This window comes from Canis lupus, chromosome 12 (genome assembly GCF_003254725.2).
Source record: "Canis lupus dingo isolate Sandy chromosome 12, ASM325472v2, whole genome shotgun sequence".
In the NCBI taxonomy this organism is placed as follows: domain Eukaryota; kingdom Metazoa; phylum Chordata; class Mammalia; order Carnivora; family Canidae; genus Canis; species Canis lupus.
In genome coordinates, this window is record NC_064254.1 from 8476650 (window position 1) to 8497681 (window position 21032).

The 21032-nt window shown below is 36.6% G+C and overlaps 1 protein-coding gene and 1 long non-coding RNA gene across 23 annotated transcripts in view; one reads left to right on the top strand and one right to left on the bottom strand.

The window, feature by feature from the left end:
- Positions 1-21032, bottom strand: part of KIF6 (kinesin family member 6) — a 380576-nt gene that overhangs the window by 128200 nt on the left and 231344 nt on the right. The window lies entirely within an intron of this gene.
- LOC112641542 (uncharacterized) overlaps positions 1-21032 on the top strand; it is a 61152-nt gene that overhangs the window by 30546 nt on the left and 9574 nt on the right. For 5 of the 6 annotated variants that reach the window (XR_007401122.1, XR_007401124.1, XR_003124691.3 and 2 more), the window contains 2 exons: positions 19294-19639; positions 20030-20131. This is a non-coding gene — a long non-coding RNA (uncharacterized LOC112641542). The remainder of the gene's footprint in view (positions 1-19293; positions 19640-20029; positions 20132-21032) is intronic. The other variant, XR_007401125.1, reaches the window with a different exon arrangement.

Sequence of the window (21032 nt, forward strand, 5' to 3'; positions counted from 1 at the left end):
ATCCTGCTTTATCTAGTGCACATGTTTATGACTTCAGCAGTGTGCTCGTTGTTATTTATGCTTCTACCAATGTATATGGTCAGGGACCTGCATGGTGGGCTAAGCCCAGTAGGAGTGAGGCTAGCAGGTCAGGGCCCACATCTTCTTGATGCCCTGTTGCACTTTATGAGGTCTGGTCACTTTGGAAAGGAAGTGTGGGGTAGGACTATTCTTATGCTCATAGTTGAGCAGCAGGGAGTGGTTAATGTTGGCTTGGCTATGATTAACAAGATAGACTATCAGGCATTTGGAGACCATCTGCATTTCCAGGCTAAATGAAAACATATTTATTTTGGCTGCTGAGTATCTGGAGGATGAGGGAACCTCTGAGCATATGGGAGGCTTACCCTCCTTTTGGAAAAAATGATCTCAATTAAATCCAATATCTGCTTTAGATTAGCCAGTGTGTTAAGCATAAGCTTGTGCACTAACTTCAGGGCCCCAGTGAAGTTGCCCTACTTTTGCATCTAATGTTTCTTTATCTTATATGGCTATTCTTTTATAATTGAAAATTGTGAGCATCTGGTTACAGGTTGAATCTGAAATATAGAACAATCACTGGCTTCCTCCTACTCCTAAGTCTTGTCAGGCCATCACTTGGCAAGCTTGCCTCATACAGCCTGGATGCCAGAAGGTTGAAGTGGCCAGGCTGGACCAGGTGGAATGTTTATGAACACCATTTAGTGGAGCAGAACAAGACCCCAAAGGAGCTCACTGGTCTCCGGATTGTGGGTGATCATTACAACTTGTTGAATTCAGTGCAGTGATACATCTATAATGGATTAAAGTCCTTTCAAAAACTGCCCTTTAAAATCGGTCATTTGTAAAATCCCTGTTAATGTACAAAAAAAAAAAAAAAAAAAAAAAAAAACCAAAAAACAACAAAAAAAAAACTCTGGGTTACTAAAAGCATGACTATGCCAGTTTATGGCAAAAGAAAGTTACATGCAAACTAGGTTTTGTGCAAAAGGCTGGATGGGAGTTAGCAGCTTTAAGATGTATCTGTACGTTTTAATTGGTCAAGACTTCTCTCCTAGTAACCCACTTCTCTAAATATTTCTGGCATCACCAGATGGCAATGTATTACTCATTTCCAGAATAGGCAATGGATTACTTTGCTGCTTCTGTAGGTAGACAGGGATGTTGTACCCTAGGTATGCATAAGCCTTGAAAGAGGCAACCCTATTCTCTAGTTGCTAGCACTGCTGGCCATGAAGTTATGAAGGGAGGGCAAGGAAAGGCTAGCTCTTACCAAATGCATGACACAGACACATCTTTGGCAAGTAAAGAATTTTGGACAAGTAATTCTCATCTTTCCAAAACCCAAAGCAATGATTTTGTCATCAAAATGCAATACACAGTAGGTAACTGAGAAACAGCTGCCAAGGGTGAAACTTCTGAATCATCCTTGACTTCTTCCCTCATCATTGGCATTTAACTGGTTACACAAACCTTTTGATTTTCTCTCATCTGGATCTATCCCATCCATCTCTTCTTTATCACCAATACCATTGTCTTGATTCAAATCTTCATGATCTCATGCTTAAATGACTGTAGCTCACACCTTCCACATTCTCCCTGACTCCATTCTCACCCTCTCCTCAGGCTGGTCAGGAGTATCCTTCTAAAATAAACCTGATAGTTTCTTTCTGAGGCTTAAGCACTTTCAGAGGCTCCTCAGTATTTATGTTTATACCATAATTTCCAAGCCTTATGGATTTAGCAACTGGGGCCCAACCTAAGTCTTTTCTTCTGCAACTCCCCCCATATAGTACATCCTGTGTTCTGACTTGTGTTGCACAGTCAAGTGCTTCAAGTCTTATCAATGTTTCACCTATCATGTTTTCTCAGGCCTCTCTTCTTTTGGCCCACACCATTCCCTATTCCTCAAATGTTCTTCACCACTTCTGTGGGATTTATTTCAAGAGGCAGCTTAGATGTTGCTGTCCTGAAGTCCAGCCTAATGCCTCCAGGCAGAATGTTACTCCCTCTTCTCCATGGCACAGTATTCTCCACATGCCTCCCTCATCCCTGCCACATTACATAGTAAGGGCTCCTTTATTTTTATACACTTCTTTGACTTTTCTGTGAGCTCCTTGACCTCAGGACTTTGTACTCCAGGAACTAGCACACATGTATAGTGTTCATTCATGTTTGCTGAATATGTAAATATGGTTGTGGAGAAAGTTATTATGATAAACAGTATTATGTGACAATAAGACTAGCTTGCTTGTTTCCTTCCTTCCTATCAAGAAAAGGTACCAGAACACTTTGGACTTTCTGGAAGAACACAGAACAATGGTTCCTCAGTTAAAAATCAAAGATAAGAGAGTTGGTATGTCCAAAATGGTGATATGAGGAGCTCAGAGGGTCTTTTCACCAGCAAAACAACTACAGCTTGTGAAAATTATATAAAAAATTTTAAGTCCCTGGAAATTATCCTAAGGGCACATGGCAAATGGAGAAGTATTTATTTAAAGATATCCACTAAATCTTGGTAAGAATATCAAGAGCTTGTGGCATTTGAACCATGACTCTCTTCCTCTCATTCACCTCAGGGTGATGGAAGTTGTACACTGTGTGAGTGCAGACTAGAACACAAGGCTCCCTCTCCCCATATCTCCCAGTCTACTATTACGGTATCTCTCTAGGAAGAGCAAGCTAGCATAATTTCTCAGACCTTCTGTGTTGCAGGAGCTTTATTCTAGGTAAGAGCTGATGAGATGTCTGGGACTCCCTTCCTCTTATCCCCCACTTGTAAGGCAGAAGCTCTACCCCAAGAGTAGTGGCCCAAGAATGCTGGGTTCTGATCATCTCTGCCTCAGTTTGCCCATAAAATGATGGTTCCATACTGGAAGAGGCAAGGTGATGAGGGAAAAGGCTTCTGCTCCTGGCCAGCATTTCTTCCACAAAGCAGGAATGTTGCTTCAAGAGATACAGACCATTGTCCCCATCCTCAGTTCCAGAGCAGCTGCTCAGAGGCTTAGCTCAGGTGAAGAGGCAGGTATAACAATAGAGAGCTTCACCGCTGTCCCAGGGGAAATTGTCTTATTTAGAACAGAAAGAATGGAAATGTTTAAATCTAAGGATGCTATTGAAACAATGGAGATTTGGTGGTAAGTAATTAAAAGGAGACTGGTAGCTCCATGAAGGCAACAAACTAAACAAGCTTAAGTTTAACAGAGATGAGACAGAAGTTTAACATAGAGAACCAGGGAAACAGACTGTTAATAAGAGCCCTCCTGGGGTTAGAACAAGCCTTGAAACCTGGCCTCAAAGACTACTGTAAAAGGGCTGGATTTAACTGCATCAAAATCTGGAGCAATAATAATTGCTCAGCCCTTAGAAACGACAAATACCCACCATTTGCTTCAACGTGGATGGAACTGGAGGGTGTTATGTTGAGTGAAATAAGTCAATCAGAGAAGGACAAACATGATATGGTCTCATTCATTTGGGGAATATAAATAATAGTGAAAGGGAATAGAAGGGAAGGGAAAAGAAATGGGTAGAAATATCGGAAAGGGAGACAGAACATGAAGACTCCTAACTCTGGGAAACAAACTAGGGGTGGTGTAAGGGGAGGAGGGCGGGGGGGTGGTGAATGGGTGACAGGCACTGAGGGGGGCACTTGACGGGATGAGCACTGGGTGTTATTCTGTATGTTGGCAAATTGAACACCAATAAAAATAAATTTATTATAAAAAAAGAAATTTACTAGAGGGGCTCAATAGATTTGAACTGACAGAAGAAAGAATGAATGGATTTGAAGAAAGATCATCAGAGATTATGCAATCTGAAGAACAGAGAGAAAAGAAGAATAAATAAAAAATAATAAACCCCCAGAGAAATGTGGACACTGTTAGTATATTAACATACAAGTAATGGAAATACTAAAAGACGAGATGAAAAGGGCAGAAAAAAAATTTAAAGAAATAACGCTGAAAACTCCCCAAATCTGATTAAAAAAGATTAATCTATACATCCAGGAATTCAATGAATTATAAGTGGGGTAAATACAAAGAGATTCACATCCAGCTACATCATAGTTAAAATGCTGAAGGCTAAAGACAGAGAAAATTTTGAAAGCAGTAAAAGAAAAATGACTTGTCATGGACAAGGGAACCTCAGAAAGATTAAGAACTGACTTCTCCTTAGAAATGATGGAGGCCAGAAGACAGTGGGATGATATATTCAAAGTCCTGAAAGGAGGGAAAAAAACCCCAACCACCTGTCAACAAGAACTTATATCCAGCAGAACTATTTTTCAAAAATTAAGGTGAAATAAAGACATTTTTAGATAAAAATGCAGAGAATTCATTGCTAGCAGATCTGCTTTACAAGAAATACTAAAGGAATTTCTTTAGGCTGAACACAAGTGGATCCACATATTAATTCAAATCCACAAGAGAAAACAAAGAGCACCAATAAAGGGAATTGTGTAGGTATTTATAAAAGAGAGTACATTACATATTTCTTCTTTTAACTTGATTTCAAAAGTAATAGCATAAAACATATTTCTTCTTTTAACTGATTTCAAAAGTACTAGCATAAAACAATATGAACGTAATTGTATTGTGTGGCTTATGACATACAGAAATCTAATATGATTGACAATAACAGCACAAAAGAGGTAAGAGGTAGGTAGGGGCAAAGCTGTTTTGGAGTAAGGAAGTGACCAAGTTACACAAGATGGTTACTTGAATCCACAGGAATGAATTCAGAGAACCAGAAATGGTAAATCAGAAATATAACAAACTCTGTAAATATATAATTGCTTTCCTTTCTTCTCTCAGCTTCTTTAAAATACACAATTATATAAGGGAATAATTATAACAATGTATTATTGGTTTGTAATACATACCATGTAATATTTGTATTAATAGTAGTGCAAAGAAAGGAAAGATGGAGTAGAGCTATATAGGATTAGCATTTTTATATCTCACTGGAATTACTTAGTATTAGTCTGAACTAGATTCTGATAAAGTTAAAAAACATATATGTGTGTATGTATACATATCTACACTTCAATAAGATAGACATATCATGTCGATATATCTCTATCTTGTTGAAGTATAGTTGACACACAATGCTACATTAGTATCAAGTGTACAACATAGGAATTCAACAATTCTTTTTTTTTAATTCAACAATTCTATAGCTTAAGCTATACTCACCAGAAGCATAGCTACCATCTGTCACCATACAACACTATTACAATATTATTGACTATATTTCCTATGCTGTATCTTTCATCCCAGTGACTCATTCATTCCATAACTGGAAACCTGCACTTCCCACTCCCCTTCACCAATTTTGTCTTTCCCCCATTACCTGGAAACCACTAGTTTGTTCTCTGTGTTTATGGGTCTGTTTCTGCTTTTGTTTGTTTGTTGGTTGGTTCATTTGTTTTGTTTTTAAGATTCCACATAAAAGTGAAATCATATGGCATTTGCCTTCCTCTGTCTGATTTACTTCACTTAGTGTCATGCTGGGCCTCTAGGCCCATCCATACCAAAGCAAATAGCAAGATCACATCCTTTTTAAAAAATGGCTAAGTAATATTCCGTTATATATATCCCTTTATCCATTCGTCCATAAGTGGACACTTAGGTTGCTTCCATAATTTGGCTACTGTAAATAATGCTGCAATAAACATAGGGGTGCACGTATCTTTTTGAATTACTATTTTTGTTTTGAGTAAATATCTAGTAGTGAAATTATTAGATCATATGGTATTTCTATTTTATTTTAATTTTTTTTTATTTATTTATGATAGTCACACATTGAGAGAGAGAGGCAGAGACACAGGCAGAGGGAGAAGCAGGCTTCATGCACCGGGAGCCCGATGTGGGACCCGATCCCAGGTCTCCAGGATCGCGCTCTGGGCCAAAGGCAGGCACTAAACCGCTGTGCCACCCAGGGATCCCGGTATTTCTATTTTTAAATTGAGGAACTCCATGCTATTTTCCACAGTGGCTGCCCCAATTTACAACACACCAAAAATGCACAAGTGTTCCTCTTGCTCCACATCTTTGCCAGCACTTGTGATTTCTTGTCTTCTTTACTCTAGCCACTCTGACAGGTGTGAGGTGATATCTCATTGTGGTTTTGATTTGCATTTCCCTGATGAGTAGTGATATTGAGCATCTTTTCATGTTGGCCATCTGTATGTCTTCTTTTTTTAAAAAAACTTTTTATTTATTTATTTATTTTTATTTTATATTTTATTTTTTTATTACTTTATATTTTTTATTGGAGTTTGATATGACAACATATAGCATAACATCCGGTGCTCATCCTGTCAAGTGCCCCCCTCAATGTCTGTATGTCTTCTTTAGAAAAATGCCTCTTCAGGTCCTCAATCTATTTTTAATTGGATTATTATTATTATCATTATTTTGGTGTTGAGTTGTATAAATATATATTTTGAATATTAACCCCTTATCAGATATGCCATTTGTAAATATTTTTGCCATTCAGCGATTTGCCTTTTCATTTTGATGATAATTTCTTTTACTATGTAAAAGCTTTTGATTTTGGCATAGTCTCAATAGTTTATTTTTGCTTTTGTTTCCCTTGCCTGAGAAAACATATCTAGAAAAATGTTGCTAAGGCTGATGTCAAAGAGTTTACTGTCCATGTTTTCTTCTAGGAATTTTTATGGTCTTAGGTCTCACATTGGTGACGGCCATTGAGGGGGACTCTTGACGGGATGAGCACTGAGTGTTATTCTGTATGTTGGTAAATTGAACACCAATAAAAATTATTTTATTAAAAAAATAAGTTTTTAATCCATTTTGAGTTTATTTTTATGTAAGATGTGTATCTATCCTTTTCTCTCTTTTTTTTTTTAGTAAGCTCTAGGCCCAACTTGCTCTTCTGACTGAGCCAGCCATGCACCCCTATAAGATGTATATTTTAAACCCAAGCAACCGCTGAGAAAATAACTAAAAAATAAATAATAAAAATTATTAAAGGATAAAGCAGTTAAGGAGGAAGAAAGGAAAAATAAAGATAGGAAACAAAGTACAAGGGAAGATACAGATTCAACTATAAATAATAATAGCATCAAATGTGAATGAATAAAATAATCCAATAAAAAGCCAAGATTATCAGATGGATTAAAAACATGACCTAACTATATTCTATAGGAGACACACTTCATATGCAAAGATACAAATATGTTGAAAGTAAAAGTGTGGAAAAGAAAATCACACAAGCAACAATCATAAGAAAGCTAAAAAAGCTATACTAATGTGAGATAAAATAGACTTTTAAAACAACAAAAAAATGTTACTAGAGATAAAAAGGAACACTCTATAATGATAATAGGGTTAATTCAGCAGGAAGATATAACAATTACATGTATACAGCCAGCACAGAGCTGCAAGATGAAACAAACTGACAGAATTGAAGGGAGAAAAAAATTTAACAATAAAAATAAAATAAGATAAAAACAGAGAGGAAGGTGAACCATGAGAAATTTTTAACCATAGGGAACAAACTAAGGGTTACTGGAGGGGAGTTTGATGGGGGAAATGTGGTAATTGGGTGATGGGCATTAAGGAGGGTACTTGATGTAATGAGCCCTGAGTGTTATATGCAACAGATGAATCACTAAATTCTACCCCTGAAACTAATAATATACTATATGTTAACTAAATTGAGTTTAAATAAAAATTTTAATAGTAATATTTGAAGATTTCAATACCCTACATTCAAGAATGGATGGAACAAGTAAGGAAAAGATCAACAAAGATAAACAACAACAACAACAAAGATAAAGATAGAGAAGACTTGAACTACATTACTAGTAACTACATTACTAGACCTAAAAGTCAGAATTTTCATTCACAGAGCAATTGTATAATTTATGTGGAGAGTGGAAATTGCAGCTAATATAAAACCATCAGAAATAAATGAAATATATTTAAATAAAAAAAAAGACATCTATAAAATACTCTAACCAACAACAGCAAAATACACCTTCTTCTCAGGTGCACATGCAATATTCTCCATGATAGACCATAAAGTAAGCCTCAATAAATTTAAAAGGACTGAAATCACACAAGATATGTTCTCCAACCACAGACTAATGGCAGGGAAGGACAAAGGGGATCACAGAACAAAGTATAGGAAAGGACCTGGAGTTGGCATAGCAGGGCCAATGGAAGAGCAGGTAAGGAGGCAGAGGAGGGAACTTCAGGGTTTGAGGTTCAAAAATCAGGGGTCTAAGAATAATTTTATATGGATGAAAGATCAACACAGTAATAGCAGTTTGCAGTCTGACAGTACAACGTGGCTAAATACAACCCAAACACCTGTCTGGTAGCTCCTGAGCCAGTAACACAGGCAGTCACAGACTTCTCTGTAGAAGCATCTGGATTGGTCACAACAGAACATCCAATGATGTATCCTAATGAATTCACTTGTCTCTAAGCACGGCAAATTGGAACCCCTTAGAGGACTGTTCTGGAGATTATCTAAGGGTGATACCTCTGATACCAAGAATATGATGATTAGGAGGGGATCTCTTTTCATGCTCCCCAGGTGATGTGGAAGATATTGTACATTCACGGGTTAGTTAGGTTTGGAAAGCAACATGTTTTGGGGAAGGAAAGAAGAGTAATATGTCATTTTTTTCACCTACACGGGTAACCATCTCCTGACAGATGTTCCCACTATTCCTGTAAGTGAAACAGTTGGAGAGAAGCATTAACTCTTTCCATCAGTACACTTCCCAGCATGCACATGTGCTTTCAAGGGAGCAACAGGCACTCACTGCCCATATTCCTTTGTACACTGACCTTTTTAAAGGTGGGTTCCTTTAAGATCATATTGCTTTAAGATGATCAGATTTTTCCTTTAATGGAACACCACAGAGCTCTTTTTCCCCTTGACCTTTTAATTCAGGTTGAATAATAAAACTTAACATTGAGCTGTGATTTGATATTACAACACCAGGGATGCCAAATCTAAGGCCTTGAGTTTCCAGAATATTGCAATTCTTGGTCCAGCAAGATTTCAGGATGCAATCTGGAAGTGTTTTAAATGCCAAAAGAAATGTGACACCCCTCTCTTCTGTTTTCATTTCCTTTTCTCCTGTTCTTCTTTTCCCTTGGTATCTTTTATAGTCTCCATGTTTCCTCCTTGAGGCAGTCTCTCCAGCATGTGGACCAACCTCTTCCCAAGGAAGGCTCTGCTGTGTGTATTTGCTGCCGTCTATTTTTGCTTCCTGCTCTTTGACTGCCTGACCTTTCTTTCCATTATGACTTTGTGGCCCACACCCAGCCATCTTATTGCCTTCTTGTCTAGTGATGAGATTGGGTACTCCATGTCTTAGGTTTTACCTAAATGTTGTCATTTTTAGGTTCTCTATTCATGAAGCCACATGTGTTAAGCAAATGTGCACCTGTGATGGCTGCAGGCTATCTAGAGACCCTCAGGTGTCCTGATCCTGAATATCTTCAGGAGAGGTTGAGAGTAGTAGACATCCTCTCCTAGCACATCTGGAAACCAGCTCAAGGCAGGAAAGGTATAAGTAATTCAAGTCATGTATTTCTCTCAATGGAACTACTTTATCTCTAGGAAAGGTAGATTCTCCCAAAAATGTACCTTGGTCTTGATAGGTATTTGCTGAGCATCTAAATTGAGGGGACACATACATGGTCTTTCTAAGGAATGAACAAACATGAAAAAAACTCATAGAAAGTAAATTGTAAATACACTGCCCATCCTTATTCCACTTTTTAATGAAGCTATTGATACTGCTGACACATCAAGGAATTCCAACTGTATCATAAAGCCAAGGAATCCTCACACATATGGCACTTAGAATTTATGTCTGACAGCACTGTATCCTAATACAAGCAACAAGAAGTCCCTCCCTGGACCCTGGTTCTCTAATCCTCTTCTAGCTTGAGTCTTCTTCTCCTTCACAAGCAAACTCCTGGAAGAGCTGTCAGTGTTCTCTGGCTTTATTTCTTCAACTATTCTTCACACCTCATTTCGCTGCAGTCTGGTTTCTATATTCAGCACCTCATTGAAACTGCTCTTTTGAGGTCACCTACCACCTCCTCATTGCCACACCCAATAGTCTTTTTTTAAAGTAGACTTTATTTTTTAGAGCATTTTTAGTTTCACAGTAAAACTGACCAGAAGGTATAGTACAGATGTTTTTCAAATATTCCTGCCCCTACACATCCACAGCCTCCTGTATTATCAACCAGATGGTACATTTGTTATAACTGATGAACCTACATGGACATATCATGATCACCCAAAATCCATTAGTCTACCTTGGGGTTTCCTCTTGGTGTTACATATTCTATGGGTTTGCACAAATGCATAATGGCATATATACACCATTATAATATCATACAAAGTAATTTCATCATCCCTAAAATTATCTGTGTTCTCCTTATTTACACCTCTGTCCAACCAACCTCTGGTAATCACTGATCTTTTACTGTCTCCAAAGTTTTGCCTTTTCCTGAACATCATATAGTTAGAATTATAAAGCATGTAACCTTTTCAGATTGCATTTTTATAGCTTTTTCCCCCATTTTAGCACTACATAATATTCCATCGTCTGGATGTACTATAGTTTATTTATCCATTCATCTATTGAAGGACATCTTGGTTGCTTCCAAGTTTTGGCAAATTATAAATAAACCTGCTATAAACATCCATGGGTAGATTTTTGTGTGGATATGTTTTCAAGTCTTTTGGGTAAATACCAAGGAGCACAATTGCTGGGTTGTATAAGACAATATTTAGTTTTGTAAGAAATTACCAAGCTGTCTTCCAAAGTGGCTGTACTATTTTGTATTGCCACCAGCAATGAATAAGAGTTCCTGTTGCTCCACATCATCCCCAGCATTCAGTGTTGTCAGTGTTCTGGATTTTGGTCACTCCAATAGGTATATAGTGATATTTAATTGTTTTAATTTGCATTTCCCTGATGACATATGATGTGGGGCATCTTTCATATGCTTATTTGCCATATCTTCTTTGGTGAGGTGTTTATTAAAGTCTTTGGCTCATTTTTTGTTTTATTGTTTTCAACAAAGATCTGTTATGAAGATAGAAGTGTTTTCTTCTTTTTTAATTTAAATTCAGTTAGCCAACATATAGTACATAATTAATTTCTGATGTAGTGTTCAATAATTCATCAGTTGCGTATAACACCTAATGTTCATCACATCATGTGCCCTCCTTAATGCCCACCACACAATTACCCCATCTCCTCACCTACCTCCCTTCTAGCAACTCTCAGTTTATTTCCTATAACTAAGAGTTTCCATGGTTTTTCTTTCTCTCTGATGACTTCCCGTTCAGTTTTCCCTCCCTTACCCCATGATCCTCTTATATTCCAAATATGAGTGAAACCTATATTAAGTGTTTTTCTCTGGTTGACTTATTTCACTTAGTCTAATACCCTTCAGTTCCAACCATGTTGATGTAAATGGTAGGTATTCATCCTTTCTGATGGATGAGTAATATTCTATGTATATATATATTCAACACATGCAAATAAATAAATGTGGTACACCACATTTACAGAATAAAGGATAAAAATCATATGATTACTTTTATAGAGAAAAAGCATTTGACAAAATTCAACATCCTTTTATGGTAAAAATACTCAACAAGCTCCATATAGAGGGAATGTACCTTAGCATACTAAAGGTCATATATGACAAGCCCACAGTTAACATCATATTTAACAGTGAAAAACTGAAATCCTTTCCTCTAAGATCAGGAATAAAACAAGGATGCCCACTTTTGTCACTTCTACTCAACATAGACTGGAAATCCTAGACAGAGCAATTAGGCAATAAAGAGAAATAAATAGAATCCAAATCAGGAAAAAAAGTCAAATTTTCTCGGCAGTCCTTCCTGGTGGCTCAGCAGTTTAGCGCTGCCTTCAGCCCAGGGTGTGATCCTGGAGACCGGGATCAAGTCCCAAGACAGGCTCCCTTCATGGAGCCTGCTTCTCCCTCTGCCTGTGTCCCTGCCTCTCTCTATCTCTGTCTCTGTGTCTCTCATGAATAAAAATAAAATCTTTAAAAAAAAAAAGTCAAATTTTCTCCGTTTGCAGGTCATATGATGTATAAAACGTTAAAGACTCCACAAAAAAATCTGTTGAAACTAATAAATGAATTCAGTAAACTTGTAGAGTAGAAAATTCAATTGCAACAACTTAAAACAAACTGAAAAAGAAATTAAGGAAGCAACTCCATTTTCCATAGCTTTCAAAAGAGTAAAATACTTAAAAATAAACTTCACCAAGGAGTTGAAATATTTTTACACCAAAAACTACGTTACATTGATAAAAGAAAACAGAAAAAGGACAAACAAATGGAAAAATATCCTCTGTTCATTGATTAGAAGTCTTAATATAGTAAGATGTCCATGCTACCCAAAGCAATTTATAGATTAAATGCAACCCCTATCAAAAACAATGGTACTTTTTACAGAAAGGAAAAAAAAATCCTAAAATTCCTATGGAACCACAAAAGACCCAGAATAGCCAAAGCAATTGTGAGAAAGAGGAACACAGCTAGAAGCATTACACTTCCTCATTTCAAAATACATAACAAAACTACAATAATAAAAACAATATGGTACTGGCATAAAAACAAACACGTTAGACCAATGGAACAAAACAGAAAGACCAGAAAAAAAAATCCATGCATATTACAGACAACTAATCTTTGGGCATCAAAAACACACAATGGGGAAAGAATGTACAATCTCTTCAATAAATAGTGTTGGGAAAATTGGGGGCACCTAGGTGGCTCAGTTGGTTAAACTTCTGCCTTCGGCGCAGGTCATGATTCTGGAGTTCTGGGTTTGAGCCCTGTAACGAGCTCCCTGCTCAGTGGACAGTCTGCTTCTCCTTCCCCTCTGTCCCTCCCCCTGCTTGTGTTCTATCTCTCTCTCACAAGTAAATAAATAAAATCTTTAAAAAAACAGTTTTGGGAAAATTGAATAACAGCATGTCAAAGGAAGAATCTGGACCATTACACCATACATACAAATTAACGGAAAATGTATTAAAGACTTAATATAAGATCTGAAACTATAAAACTCTTGGAAGAAAACAGAGAAAAACTTATGACATTGGTCTTCCAATGATTTTATAGTTATGACACCGAAAGCACAGGCTACAAAAGCAAAAATAGACGAGTATTGAAGATTTTTTTTTAAAGATTTTATTTATTTATTCATGAGAGACAGAGAGAGAGAGAGAGGCAGAGACATAGGCAGAGGGAGAAAGAAGCAGGTTCCCTGCAGGGAGCCCAATGTAGGACTCGATCCCAGGGCCCTGGGATCATGACCTAAGCCAAAGGCAGACACACAACCAGAGCCACCCAGACATCCCAAGTATTGAGGATTTTTGCACCTATGTTATTGAGAGATATTGTTCTGTAGTTTTCTTGTAATGCCTTCATCTGTTTTTGTTGTTAGGGTAATGCTGACCTCCTAGAATGAGTTAAGTATTACCTCTGAAAGAGATTGTGGAAAACTGGTATAATTTATTCCTTAAATGTTTGATGAAATTCCAGTGAACCACCTGGGCCCATTGTTTTAGAAGGTTATTAATTATTTCTTTAATAGATATAGGCTTATTCAGATTGTCTATTTCTTCCTCTGTAAGTTTTGGCAGATTGTGTTTTTCAAAGAATTGGCCCATTTATCTCATCTAGGTTATCAAAGTCATGGGCACAGAGTTGTTTATAGTATTCCTTTATTATCCTTTTACTATTCATGGGGTCTGTAGTGATGTGTTCTCTTTCATTGCTGATATTAATAATTTGTGTTAGCTGAGCCAGAGGCTTATTGATTTTATTGATCTTTTCAGAGAACCAGCTTTTGGTTTCATTAGTTTTTTCTATTGGCTTCTTTCTCTATTGGCTCTATTGGCTTCTAAAAAATTTCATTGTTTTTTATTTCATTGATTACTGCTCTAATTTTTATTTCTTTCCTTCTGCTTACTTTGAGTTTAATTTGTTCTTCTTTTTCTAGTTTCCTAATGTAGAAGCTTAGATGACTGATTTTAGATCTTTCTTCTTTTCTAATATTGCATTCAATGCTATATGTTCTCTCTTAAGCTCTGCTTTTGCTGCATCCCACAGAATTTGATGTTGTATTTTCATTTCATTTAGTTCAAAGTATTGTTAAATTTCTCTTGTGATTACTTCTTTGACCCATGTATCTGTAGAAGTGTGCTGTTTAATCTCCAAGTATTTGGGGATTTTCCAGTTATCTTTTTGTTCCTGGTTTCTAGCTTAGTTCAATCGTGTTAATATGTATTCTGCTGTTTTTGGATGAAGTAGCGTATAGATGTTCGTTATATCCAGTTGAATGATGGTATTATTGAGTTCAACTATGTCCTTACTGATTTTCTGCCTGCTGTATTTGTCCATCTCTCTTCAACAGAGAGATGCTGAAGTCTCCAATATAAGAGTTGGTTCATCTATTTTTCCTTGCAGTTCCAGCAAGTGTTGCCTTAAGTACTTTGACACTCTTGTTATATGAACACACATTAAAGATTACTATGTCTTCTTGGAGAACTGACTCCTTTATCATTACATGATGTCCTTTATTCCTGATAACTGCCCTTGCTGTAAAGTCTGCTCCATCTGAAATTAATATAACTGTTCCCACTTTAGATTAGTGCTAACGTGGCATATCTTTCTCCATTCATTTACTCTTAAACCTATATGTGCCTTTATATTTAACATGGGTTTCTTATAGACAACATACAGTTGGGTCTTGTTTTTTGATCCTGCCTGACAATCTCTTTCTTTAAATTGGTGCACTTAAACCATTGACATTCAAACTGATTACTGATATAGTTGAATTGATACTTGTTTATTACTGTTTTCCATTTGTTGCCTTTTTGTTATTATTTTTGTCTTTCAATTTTCTGCTTTTGTTATTTTAATTGAGCACTTTATCTCCTTTCTTAGTATATCAATTGTATTTTTTTCACTTTTTTGAGTAGTTGGTCTAGATTTCCAATATACATTTACAGCCAACCCAAATCCACTTTCAAATAACACTATACCATTTCATTGGTAGTATAATTTACAATAACAAAATAATTCCAATTCCTCCTTTCCCTCTTTTGTATCATTGCTGTCATTCTTTTTCACTTATACATAGGCATATGAATATATATATACACACATGTATAAGAATATATATACACATATATGAATATATATGCATAAGCATACATAATTAAATAAGTGTTTCTATTATTATTTTGAACAAACTGTTATCCATTAGAACAATTAAGAATAAGAAATAAAAGTTTTTTCACTTTCATTAATTCCTTTTTCAACACTTTTCCTTTATGTATATCCAAGTTTCTGACCTACAGCACTTTCCTTTTTTCTAAAGAACTTCTTTTAACATTTCTTGCAAGGCACATCTATTGACAACAAATACCCTTAATTTTTGTTTGTCTAAGAAAGTCTGTATTTTGAAGGGTAATTTTGCAGGGTTTTGAAGGGTAATTTTGCAGGGCACAGAATTCTAGGTTGGTGGCTTTCTTTCTCTCAAAACTTTAAATGTGTCACTCCACTCTGTTCTTCTTTGTATGGTTTCTGAAGAGAAATTGGATGTAATTCTTACCTTTGCTCCTCTGTTGGTAAAGTGTTTTTTCTTCTCTGACTTCTTTGAGGATTTTCTTTTCTATCTTTGATAATCTGTAGTTTGAAAATGATATGCTTAGATGCAGTTTTTCAGTCATTTTTCTATTTGGTATTCTCTAGGCTTCCTGGATCTGTGGTTTGGTGTTTGAAATTAATTTTAGAGAAATTCTCAGTCATTATTGTCTCAAATATTTCTTCTCTTCCTTTCTCTCTTCTGCTTCTGGTATACTCATTACACAAATGTGAACACCCTTTGTGGTTGTCCCACAGTTCTTGAATATTCTGTTCTATTTTTATCAATCTTTTTTCTTTCCAGTTTTACAGGTTTCTGTTGAGATATCCTCAAGTTCAGAGATTCTTTAGCCTATATATGTAGTCTCCTAATAAGTCCATCAAGGGCATTTTTCATTTCTGTTGTAGTGGTTTTGTCTCTAGATTTTAAAAATTCTTTCTTAGAATTTCATCAATCTGCATACATTGCCCATCTTCTCTTGCATGCTATCAACTGTATCCATTACAGCCCTTAGGATATTTATCATTGTTGTTTGAAATTCCTAGTTGACAATTCCAAAACCCTTGCCATATCAGTGTCTAGTTTTAATGTTTGCTCTATCTCTTTGAACTGGTTTATGGTGTGTGTTTGTTTGTTTGTTTGTTTGACTTTTGGCTTGGAGAGTTCTATGTTGCCTTTTTTCCCTTCCTTTTAGTGTGTCTTGTAACTTTTTCTTGATAGCCAGACATGATGTACTGAGTAAAAGAAACTGCTATAAATAGCCCTTTAGTAATGTGGTGGTAAGGTATGGGAAGAGAGGAAGCATTCTATATACTACTATGATTAGGTCTCAGTCTTTTAATGAGCCTATGCCTCTGGTTAATGAGCTTCACACATGCTTCTCAGCTTCTGACACCTCCTGCTCCCACTTAGGTGGGACAAGATTTCAAGAGTGGGCTGGAGCTGGGTATTTCATTTTTCCTACATAGAAAGCTAGAAAGTTGCATTTGGGCATTTATCTTCCTTCTGGTCAGTTAGGGTCTGAAAAAGCCCCAGCAGGTCAGGCTCATGTTAAAGAGTTTCTTCTGAGGGCAGACTTTGTTAAAAAGAGTGCTCTGGCATATTTCAAAATATTCCTTTTCCCCTGCCCCCATCATAAGCATTAGGAGATTTTTCTCCAATATTCTCTGTAAGGATATAGTAGAGCTCTTGGAGGTAAAATTCACAAAAGTGTGGGGGACTCCAACAATTTGTTGATTATGGTTCAGGTTCCCTACCTTGCTACTGTTTCCTATAAAAATGTGTGCGTATGGGTCTCTGTTCCAGTAAATCACAGTTCTTTGTAGTCATCTGTCTCTCCAATTCTGAAAAGTCAGGGCCTGTGACTTCACTTATTTTATGGATATAAAAAGAATTGTTGAAGTTTGTCCAGCTTTTTACTTGCCATTAGGAGAGAATGAAGACTTCCAAGCTTCTTACATCCTGGACCAGAAACCCCAATAGTGTCTTTGCAGTCCTCATCTGATTTGATATCATGAACTAATCCCAATTCTGCTCTCTTGGTTTTCAGGATTCTACATTGGTGGTTGTCCTCCCATTGCCCTGTCTATCCCTGCCCAGTTTTCATAATAAGCACTTTCTCTCCTTAAACTGGCATTGTTTTCTTTCTTACCCTCTAGTTAGAAACTTTCATGTCTCTGGGTGAAAATATAATTCAAAAATTGTCATTCTTAAAATGGCAAATGATAAATGACCCCAAAAGATTAATTGTTGGTGTTTTTGCTTGTACATTATTGGGGAACTAAATATAGCCCCATATTGTAAAGAAATAGTTGGTCCCAGCTGCAATAAGAAATCAGAGATTTCTAGGACTTTCCTATAATACCAATTAAAAAACAAAACAACCAATGACAACACTACTCCCCTCCTACATGTTCTAATGTGACCCTCTAGTTTTTAAAATTGTAGCTGCCTGGGCTTTCATAGTCTTGCTGAAAAATCAAACAGTCCAGATTTTCTGCTCCTACAGATGAGCCCTGGCCAAGCAGACCAGTGTAATTCACACTGCCTCTGATAAATCCATCTTACTCTTTTTGTTTTAATGTAACTGCAATGCCAATACCACAAGATTCTCCAATAATAAAAACATTGCACATTTTCCAATCAGTTACTGAGCATAAAAATTTCTACTTTCTAGGCATTTGCCTAAAAAGAAAAAAGGAAAAAAAAAAAAAGAAAAAGAAAAAAGGAACAAAATTGATTTAGGTAGAAAAGATTTTGTTAATGTTTCTGGATGTGTGACATGACAAAACCTTTTAAGAATACTGAACTTCACACTTTTCTATACATTCTCCAGTTTAATAGATGTACAAGAAGATTTGCTTCATGTTAATTTAGTGGCTTTGAATTCTGTAGACCCACTGCTGCTTACCTGTGGATATTGAGCTTAAGAAGTTGGGCTCTATGTATCAGGAAGAGACTATATATTGTATAATATACCTTCCTTACATTGACAGAGCATTGCAATTGATTTTTAGGATGTTTGTCGAGACGTAAAATTGGTTAAAGTGAAAAAGAAAGAGATAAGCTTTAGTTTTTTGCAAATTTCCCTTATCTGAAAAACTTTGTTTACCACTAGTACAGGATAAATGATTCTACTTGATATGAGGCCAAAAAAATGAACAGAAATCAGGGGTAAAACATTGGGTATATTTATCTGTAACTTTGACTTTTAGCTTTATTTTCCCTGCAGCTGTAGAGCTTCACTGATTAATTTGGTAACTTGAGTATGGTAGAAAGCTCAGGATACAACCTTTTTCAATGAATAATTTTCTTTGTGGAAAATTCATTTGAGTTCTGATGCAAGACCATGATTCTGACCATGACAATATCACCCACTTCTGTTCTTTATTTGGCCTTTGGAAAATCCAATCCTTGGAAATAATAGATGTGTACTTCCAAAGAGGTTTTATATTTTTTTCTGTGTTACTCTGTAGAAAAGCTTTTATCTGAAAACAGGTAATGACTGGGGGAAGGAATCTTTGACAAGGGAATGTTCAAACTGGCAGTTATTTTTAAGAGTTTGAGATATTTAAAAATCTTTAATTATATGTAAGCCATGACTATACACTAAGTAAAATAATTAATAAATATATTACCTATCTGGCCATTAACCTATTTATTCTTGAAGCCAATTTCTTTCTTAGTTAAGAGGTCTCTTTAATTGCAAGCATCTGGTAACTAAGGTAACTGCTTATTAATACATGCTTAATAAATTTTGTCTTTACTTGCATGAATGAAGTACATCTTAACAACCTTATATTTCATTGCAGAAAGCTTGAGTCTTCAATATTTCCATTTTTCCACGGGGATAATCACTGATCACAAAAACATGATAATGAATGGGCTGGAACTGATAAGTTCCTCCTGTGAATGGTCATGTGAGAGAACAAAACAAATCTTTAATGGAACTGTGTGTTGTCATGTTGTGGCTTGTGAATTATGAATTAGCAAGTTTATCTCTAGGTAATAAGTAGCAAATCTTAAAGAGTAGTTTCAGTTCTAACTTATAGTTGAACCGCCTTGCAGTGGACCTGTTGCCCTGTGGCATCATCACCAGGGTGATCATCCAGAGGCATCAACTACTCACTTAACCCTGTTTGGATCCAGCACAGTTGCTATGGATTCAGATCATCACAAAACAATTTTAGAATGATTCTGTTGCTGCAAGTGAAGGTAATGCTTCTTTTCTGGCACTTCCTCAGTGCCAGGATTTCTTCCCTGAGACCAATTTTACAATAAGCTAAGAAACAAATCCTGGAAAGAGCTCCAGTTTGGGGTTCAGAAGACCTGAGTCAAAGTCTCCTCTTTATGAAGTATGTGACCTTGAGCAAGTCATTCAACCTCCTCTGGCTCCTCTTTGTGTACAAAATGGGTGAGTAGTAGAGATGGAAATAACACACAGGGTGTTTGGAGGAAGAGGTGACACAACAGACACAGATGTATTAAATAGACTGTTAAATGTTGAACATGTGTTAAAGCTGTTTCTTCTTGACTTGCCATTTTAACACCCCCCCAAAAAAGTAACAATAGAAAGGAAAAGAATCAATAATAGGAAGGTTGCAAGTATCTTAATTTTCCAAGTATCCTTATTTTTAATAGCTCATCTCCAGATCCATTTAAAATACTGAGTCCCCAGTCACATTATTTTCCTAGATCCCTGGCAATATTCATTAGTGTTTTTAGTTATAGAAGGTCTGGAATCAGGATTCTAACTTGAATTTCTCTTTATTTCCTATCTTCTTTCTGCTTCCCCCCCTTTTAGGTGGCTGTCACAGCTGACCAAGCTCCCGGCTTGACGTGATCTTATATTCTGGGCTGTGATTGTGACTCTCGTTTAAGGGGGAAGGAGGAACTCCATAAGCAGGTAGAGGGCTTCATGTTTCTTCTGGGTAGGCTTTCCTTTAGGGACTATGGTTAAGTTCATGCACAACTGTTAGATCAGTCACTTCAGGTAAGAGTACACCATGGAGGTTCTGCTGTGTTCTTGCTGTCATTGTTCTCACCTTCTACCTGTCTAGCAGTGACTTCTCTTTGAAGACAGCATAAAACAAACAGTTGGCAAACGTGCTGTTGGAGAATGGAATTCCATATAATTCATAAAACTAGCAAATGAATGATCAAATGTGCTTTGCTATGACTCACAGTAATTGATGTGAGAACACATAGAAACAGCAAAGAAAGAAAGAAACTCAGGCTTCAGACTCCAGCTAGTGACAGTTTACACTGCCACAGGATCTGAGTTCTGGGTGTTCTAAGGATAAATGAAGTGGAAGGAGCCTGAGGAACCCACACGCTGGAGCCTTATTGTGCCCTTCTAATTTGCTACTAGTTCTATGGAAACCATTTAATCATACTAGCTCCAAACCACTCTTTAAATGAACAAGAAACCATGGAAAAGAGCTATGGGATTCCTTCTTCCGTTTCTGGGGATGAACAAGGTATTTCATCTAAGTTTCTTCACTTTTCAACCTAAGGAAAGTAATTACTCACTCTTAGAATATGGCATGTAATCTTTGAACATACATATATGTTGCTTTTATATCTACTCTGTAAGCTTATTCTATCTTATGCTGCTTCAGGGAAGACTCATATCTAATTGAGGATTTATAGCTGCAACAGCATGACGATGTATTCAGTGACTTACCTACTCATTCATGCAAACATTTCTGGGGTTTATAAATCTTGACTGAAAACCTGCTCTGTAGCAAGGCCTTTGGGGAGGTTCTGGGAGGGGTGCAGAAGTGATGAAGTCAGCCCCCTAAGAA